General features: G+C 48.1%; 1 protein-coding gene across 2 annotated transcripts in view; it reads left to right on the plus strand.

Annotated features, from left to right (window-relative positions):
* Positions 1-8,106, plus strand: part of ccdc102a (coiled-coil domain containing 102A) — a 48,695-nt gene that overhangs the window by 13,672 nt on the left and 26,917 nt on the right. The window contains exon 2 of one of the 2 annotated variants that reach the window (XM_026177126.2): positions 4,410-4,470. The exons of the other annotated variant lie outside the window; for it this stretch is intronic. The gene's annotated coding sequence lies outside the window, so the exon portion shown is untranslated. The remainder of the gene's footprint in view (positions 1-4,409; positions 4,471-8,106) is intronic. 2 annotated transcript variants of the gene reach the window in all.

Here is an 8,106-nt window from a genome sequence, read left to right on the forward strand (position 1 = left end):
ATATCAAATGCTGAAGCACCAGAAGCTCTAATCTGCACTCGAGACCGGCTCCAAAAGTTGGACGAGGACCAACAGAGCAGCCAAAAAAAAGGCTAACGTTGAAGCTAGTTCATGCATTTATTCCTTCCAGGCTGGACGACTGTAATTCATTATTATCAGGATGTCCTAAAAACTCCCTGAAAAGCCTTCAGTTTTGGCTTCCCTTCATTGGCTTCCTGTTAAACCCAGAATTCAAAATCCTGCTCCTCACATACAAGGTCTTAAATAATCAGGCCCCATCTTATCTTAATGACCTTGTAGTACCATATCACCCTACTGATGATCACCAGACTCTGAAAGGCCAGTAAAGCCTCTAAGATCTTCATGTTTAGTGTTTTATAAACGATTGAATGATTAAGTCTGTTAAATATGTCTCCAGGGTAACGTCCTGGACGGTTTCCAGCCTTTTACTTTATCAACGTTATTAATTGTTCAGCTGAGCTGAAGCGTGTCGGTACGAGCCTCCGATCCAGGTGAGGCTGACAGCACCGATGAATCCTGAAGCTCCTGAACTGTGAAGCAAGCAGAGTGAAAGTGTCTCCCTGTTGTTGTGCTTGCATCCATCACGCCGTCCTCCGTCGTCGGCTCGCCCCCTCCTGCTCCTCGCCGTCCTGCTGAATAAATGATGGGAATGTGATACGGCCGCAGCTCCGAGCTGGACATCGATCCCCGAGTTCAGGGACGCCGACTCTGGACTCTGTCCTTGACTTCGCTCGCTCCTGTTTGCTGATTTGAACTCTTTGTAGCGTCAGTGAGCCGAGCGTGTGCGTGTTGGCATGCGGGGCGTGTGCTGCATGGGACCGCAGTGTGTGTGTGTGTGTGTGTGTGTGAGAGAGTCATGCTTCAGGAATGTGCTGTATAATTTACTACAGTGGAAAGCTCTCCTTGCAGTAACACCTGGGGCCCTGTGGGACATGAAGTTCTGCTGTTTGATGGTTTAGCAAAGACGAGCAGAGGCGGGGCAACGTTTTTATCCAGGTCGTTTCTGTTTTTAACCCCTTCCACCCTCAAAGGTTCCTCTGGGTTTGGCCTTAAAGTTTAGCAGCTCTTACTAAAGACTTGTATTGTGCGTTGAGTCTTAAACACTGTTAACACCTTTTCCCAGTAAGAAATGTTCGACTGTAGTTTTGAATAAAAATATTTAAGCTTTTCTCAGTTTGAGCTGGTTTGATCTGCATCGTCATTCAGACCTCCTCAAGTAATAGACGCAGAACAACTCTGATTACGTGTCCTCGATTATTTCGGTTCATTAGTCTGTAAGGAAGCTCAGGGGGAAAGAAAAATGTCAAGTTTTAAATATTGTTCATTAAGATCTCGACATGAAAACATTTCTTCGACTTCCCGGATCCTTCCCGGATATTCAGTTAGTTTGGAAGTGTCCAGCAGGGCTGCGCTGTATCATGTCATCCATGATAACACGGGTATGAATTTTTATGAGATTAAAAACAACATCGCTGCTAGAGCAACGCCACGTTTAGGTTTCCAGGACACGTCTGAGAGCGAGAGCAGGAATCGGCCTCTGATGACGAGTCAGCATCCTCCAGGAAACTGCAGGAAACCACAAACCTGTTTCAGACCAGGCCAGGAGCAGCTGGTGATGTGTGAAGCAAAAGTAATCAGAGTACTCAACCAAGCCTCGCTGGATTGCTCGTAAGTTAGAATCCATGTGACAAGAAGAGGAAACGCAGGGCTTTAAGCTGCTGGTTAAAAAGCTCGAGCCAGCGTAGATATCGGTCAGCTTCAGTTGGAGTTACCAGCTTCTGTTAAACTGAAGCTTCTCACAAAGTTAGGAACAGTTTCTTCTACACTTTAACGGGAGCGAGCCCGGTGTTTAAAGGACTCTCGGAGGCACTTCGGCCTCACAGTCCTTCTGTTTTGGACAAAGGTTCAGTGAACGTGGGCAGAAGGCTTTCACAGCCGTTTATTGAGCCAACAGGAAAGCTGTGGTGGGTAAACAGCAGCTCATGTGATTGATAGCTGTAATGCTGGCAGTGCTGACCGCACCAGCTGCTGAATCCTCACCGTTGTGCTGCTGCTTCTTCAGCGCCGCTCGGCTCACTGAGTTTTCTTTAAAGCAGGTTTTTATTGGCTCCGTTTGGCTGCTCGGCCGCTCCCGTCTGACATTATTGGATGATCAGTAAATACATTTAAATGAACGCGCAGTGATGCAACAAGGAAGACCAACAAGGCCTGTTTGAGTCGGTGGAAGCTCTTTGATTTAAACAAATATGCCGTTAACAACAAATCAAGACATTTTTAGCCAAATAGAAACGATCTGAGAGGATAAACGACGCCCACGCTGGACCCAGGTATCTATCAGCGAGCGCGCGTTCCCACGCTTTAACCACAGTGACTCACGGCAAAGCCACGACAGGCGGCGGAGGCTCGTTACTCAGGTCTCTGCGTTTACGGTAAATTGTTGAATCAGATCGAGAGGCCTGACGTGACTGTAACGAGATCCTCGCTGTTAGAAACTTTATGACTTTCAGACAAAAGGAGACGCGTTTGGCTGATGTCCGTGGAGCCGTACGGTTTCACAGCTGCCGTGTGCGTCCACAGAGCTGCACCCACAACAAAGCAGCGGCTTCAACAAGCGAGCTCGCAGAGGAAACGGCCACATCAGCGCCGGCCTGTAAAAAATGATGTTTTACCGCATTCGGGAAGCCGAACCATTACCTCATCTGCCAAAGAGACGAAAGCTCTCGAGTAAGCAGAAGAACAAAGCAGCCAAATATCTGACACACACACACACACACACACACACACACACACACACACACACACACACACACCGGCTTCATTAGCCATCGTTACACTGCAGCTGCACTGATTCATCAGTAACCTGAGCAGGTCAGAAACCTTCAGTTTGCATGAATTTTGTTTCGTAGAACAGGTGAACAGGTGAACTGCTCACCTGGTGGACGTTAAACAGATGATCCATTACAATAAAACTTAGACTGGCACCTCTCGTGCCCACCACAAAAGAACAGATAATAAAAAATTAATAAATAGACGATAATAAATCAGGAGATAATAGATTTTTATGATCGTCCTGATGGGGTCTGTGTGCGGGGTGAAAGCTGTCCCTCTGTCTGTTTGTGTGGGATTGTCTGCATCGTTTGCTCGATGGAGGAAGTTTGAGTAGAGGGTGGCAGGGTGTAGGTCACCTCACGCTTCAGCTGTGCAGCTCTGCAGCTTCTGACCCACCCGTGATGGCGTTCGTGCTCTAAGTGGCGATCCTGTAGAAGTTCAGCAGCAGATTCACGGGGAGCGTGCTTCAGCTTCCGTAGGAAGAACAGCCTTTGCTGGGCTTGTTTTTTTGACCAGGCTGGAGGTTCAGCCCCAACAGACGGACGGCGTTCCTCCACACACAGCTGCTGGGTTGTACTTCCTGTTCTGCTCGAGTCTGTGACTGACTCTTTGGTGCCACCTTAAGCTTGTAAGTTTGACGACCGTTGCATCATCTGCAGATTTTATTATAGTGGTGGATGGGGGTGTGTTCGTGGGCGGAGACTCGGACACAGCCGTGTGGGGTCTCCGCATTCAGGATGATGGTTTAAGAGGGGCATCTCCCCTCTCTGTGTGAAGGTGCGGTATCCATGAACGCAGCGAGGAACCTCGGCCATGTTTGTAGTTCGTTGTAGTTTTACGGTGTTGAATGCGTTTCACAGAAAGCACGACTGCGGTTTCTTCTCTGTGTCGGCGCGCTGTGGTGGACGAGGTGGCAAACACTTGGTAATAAAATGAGAATAAATTCAGCACTTTGGGGATTTTCATCTTTGGACAAAGCCACAAACTTCCAGATGTTTCTTTGGGCTCTGACTGGTTCTTTTTTTAAAACCCAGCATTTGTCAGACTGTGGAGGCACTTTGGACGGAGCGTGGCCCCCGGCCTCCAGTCAGACTTGAATATTAAAGGTTTATCAGCGTTAAAGCTCAGATTCTTTTGCTTTGATGTTGTATTTTAGCTGATGAGTGAAGACTGTGAAGTGATCTGTTATTTCAGTTGGAGAGAAAAATCTGAATCTCTGCTTTGAAGTTTGGAAATCTCCCTCTGGCTGCGTTTCAGGAAACTTGCGACTCGGAGCGGGAAGAGGTTTGATGCAGGAGTCAGGAGCCAAAGCTGCAGCGATTAGTGTTGCGTTAGAGCCAGAGAATCACGCCGTCAGCCATTTTAAATACTGTTTATCCGCAGGAACGTCAGGACGGTGTCACTCTCTGCGACGCTTTGTGACGAGACAGGAAACAGTGGGCTCATCTCTGTGCTCCGTTCAGACGCACAGATGTTTCTGTGATTCAACACCGAGAAATGTTTCTATTTCCTCAGGCTGATTCACAACGTTTACCCAGAATGCACTTTGTTTCCTCCAGTGAATGACCAGAAAACCAATCAAACATCCCGGGGTACGGAGGACCAGGAGGACCAAATGAAGTAACTATGTTGCTAAATGATTCATTAAATGTGTCATTAATTAATTACAGTTCGGGGTCGTGTTCATGATGGAGGGGAGAGTGGAGCGTGAGACTGGGCTTAAAAGTGAAGCTGTGGATTTACTGGCCCATCTGTGTTCCTGCCCTCACCCACGGTCGCCGATAAAACGTGTTTCTTTTGAGAGGGGGCGGGGCTCTTCCTTAGAGATGGGGTGGAGCAGTCCCGTCATTCGAGAGGACTCGGAGTAGAGCTGCTGCTCCTCCACATCCACGTGTCCTACTGGGAGGAGGCCCTGTGGCAGACCCAGGACTCACTGGAGAGATGGCATCTGTCATCTGACTGGATAAGCTGGGAGAGGTGGGCGGGGTGAGGGAAGTGTGGGCTTCTGTGCTCAGACCCAAACTGGGAGAAGTGGTAGGAAATAGATCTATGAATAATTAGGTGTGCCATGAATTTATTGAAACTTGGAAGTTAATAAAAAAAAACATAAAATACACATTGAATTGATTATTTAATGATTTAGTTATTTGTTTATTTTGGCACTCATGGTCCTCCATACAGGGACCAGTACTGGATCTGCTCCTGTCACAGATACTAAACTGGTGCATGGTTTATTCAAACTGTGACTCTGATGCTGCTGCAAAACCAGGTTTAGTCCTCAGACTGTGGCTCAGTTTGAAGACGCAACGACGGCTCAAACATGATAAGAGTCAAATCTGGAGCCACGTCGGAGGACTCGTGGCTCTGTGAAATATTCATGAGATGAAACGTTCTTCATTAAAAACTGTGAAGTTTTTGTACATAAAGAATGAGCTGACTGTGGGGTCAGGTGGGAGGCGCTGATTGGCTGTTCTTACCTGGATTTCCTTCTCCTTGTCTCATCCGCACTGATGCAGCTCAGCAGCTTTCAGAAACACGAGGGAGGAGCAGGAGGAGGAAGAGGGCATCCTCACTCTACACCTTTCGTGCGCAGCGCGGCGCCACGCTCGATGTGGAGCTTGCATTTCAGAGTGTGAGTCACAGCAGGAGATTTCAGCCGTTGTAGTGAAATTGTGATGGGAGAGGACCAGTGTGAGTACGATCCCAGCGTGCTGCTGCTTCTTCTCCAGTTTCAGGCCCACAGAGCTGGTTCTCATTAGAGGAGAGAGCACACGCGCTGACTCACTGCAGAAAGTTTGGCGAGCGCGGGGGGAAATCCTTTGTAGCGGCGTGCTGTATCTTTTTTACGTCCACATTCACATAAATCAGCTTGGCGAGCACACAGGCCCCTCCCTCTGTTCCTCTGTCGTCTCGGGCTCGTCTGAGCCTCAGCTCGGTTCACGGAGATGAGCAGACGTCAGTGCCGACGTAAACTGAAGAATATCGGCCCCACCGTTTTGTTTGCAGCCTTGAGGGTTACATCAGTCAAAGCTGGGGCTGTGCAGCTACGGCCGGCGAGGACAGATGCTCTGTCAAAGACTTTATTACCCCGCGGTCTCACCCTCTGGCCGGCTGTGTGTTTTATGGGCCCTGTGATGACAGAGGGTGAGGTTCACGTGGAGGTTGGGCAAAGAAAGGAGGCAAATACAGCCGACGGTCAGGACGGTGGAGGGCTGGAAGACAGGAAGTAAAGCGAGGGTGGTTTGGAGTGCTGGTAGTGAGTGTGTTTGCAGAGTCGCCTGCAGCTGTTGGAGCCTCAGATGGGTCTCATGTGCAAACTGTAACCTCCACTCCTGTGGGTAAACTGGAACTAAATGAGGTTTGTGGAACTGGCTTCCAGATGACGGGGCACGGAGGTTTGGTCCTGTTTAGTGTTGGAGTCGTTTAAAGTGCACAAGTCTGTTTCTGTGACGCTTTTCTGATCCTCTGATGTTCCTATATTTACTCATTCAACTGCACCTTCTTACCTGCAGCCTGGAGCTCACCTGTGTTGGCTGAGACCAGCTTAAACTCATAGTTTTTTCAGCGGTCACGCTTACCCAGGTACAGGTGTAGCCTAAAATCGAACAAATCTAAAAACAAACACGCTGAGGCATTCCCAAACCGAGAGACGTAATCTCTCCTCCCAGTAGAGCGTACCCAAAACACGTCATCCAGGAGGCATGCTGGGTGACACTGGACCACTTCATCTGCTTCCTTTTGATGTGGAGGAGCAGCAGCTCCATCAGTTAGATATGTATTAACAGGCAGCGTGTCGGTGGCTTAACAGGTTTGATTTTTATCCATCCAGGAGAATGGATCCCATCTTAGTCTTATTTTGAAAGTTCATTTGCCGCCACTCTTTCCTGACCGAGTCGCCGTCATTTGGTAAACTGAAAAGTTTAACCCGCCCAGTTTGCACTTCTACACTTTCCCAGGAGTCACACTGATTAATTAACTCCACCATCAGAGATGATCCCAGAGAGCTGCAGCAGGTGGAGAAACTGGTTCATCTGCTGGTGTTGCTGGAGCTTCAGCGTCTTCAGTTTAGAGATTAACGTCAGGCTGCAAACATGAGGGTATTCCTGTGGGTTTGTTGGGCATGTTGAGGCCTCAGCTTTAGAGTTTGGGATCCAGACGTGCTTCTACAGGCTCCTGGAGGTTGGGATGGATTTTGGGATCTCGCCCAGTGGCTTTAGGAAGGATCTCAGCAGAGCTCAGGAACGCCTCACACACCGACTCCAGGCGTGGGAACGTGTGGTCTCATTTACTGCTGTAATCTTTGGGGACTCGTGAGAGACGCGTTAATAATCAAATAGTCCAAATTAATCCGTCATCGGTTTTCCCTCCATACAACAAAGTGTCAGTAAAGTTTGTGTTCACTTGAAGTCGTCAGTACATTTCAGTGAAAGCGCTCCGGCTCTCTGTACTCGTGCAGCGTCGTCGCTGAGCTTCGCGCACCGCGGCCTCATCCATCAGTTTAACGATCAGCTGATCCAAAATAAACGGAGGCTTGATTACTCGCTCAGAGACATCCGTCACCGTGCTGGCTGGAGAAGCTGACGGTGACAGAAACAGGAAGCGCTTTGTTTACAGTGTTGATGCTGCTAAACGGCACTCCTGAAAGAGACGCCGAAAGACGTCTTTCCTCACTGAACGTGGTGTAACCTGATAGGTTGGCGTGGATTTGCAGCTCAGGAGCCCGCCAACGACTTAGATGGGAATGCATGTGCGCTAATAAGCAATGTCAGCTGTTTGCAGTTACGTAAGTAATACTTACTGCTGTGAGCATTTGTTGTACTGCCTGTACACAGTTTACTCTCTGTATCGCCTTTCATTGTGTCTCTATTGACAGAAATAAGCCACGAGTTTGTTTTTCTAACCCTAAAGATGGAGTCAGTAGTAAAACACGGAGGATTTACTGTTTGCTGTATTTGTGGAGTAAACATGTTAAACAGGTTTATTAAATTATTAAAAAACACGAAAGAATTGATGGATGAATAGACAAACTCACTCTTTGACCCTCGGCCTCAGCTATTTTTTATTTTCCATCCACAGACAATATGGCAGTATCCAATTAAATCCTCAGATTTCACAAACTAAATTAGATCTCAGGCTTCTTGGTCGGTCTGTTAGTGCAGTGACCTCACAGCAGCCATGTTATTGGTCACATGATGTCATTAAAAGGCTCCAACAGCACAAACACAGCTCAGAGGTCCAGTTCAGGTGAAGCTAGCA

The sequence above is a fragment of the Astatotilapia calliptera genome, chromosome 1 (genome assembly GCF_964374335.1).
Source record: "Astatotilapia calliptera chromosome 1, fAstCal68.1, whole genome shotgun sequence".
In the NCBI taxonomy this organism is placed as follows: domain Eukaryota; kingdom Metazoa; phylum Chordata; class Actinopteri; order Cichliformes; family Cichlidae; genus Astatotilapia; species Astatotilapia calliptera.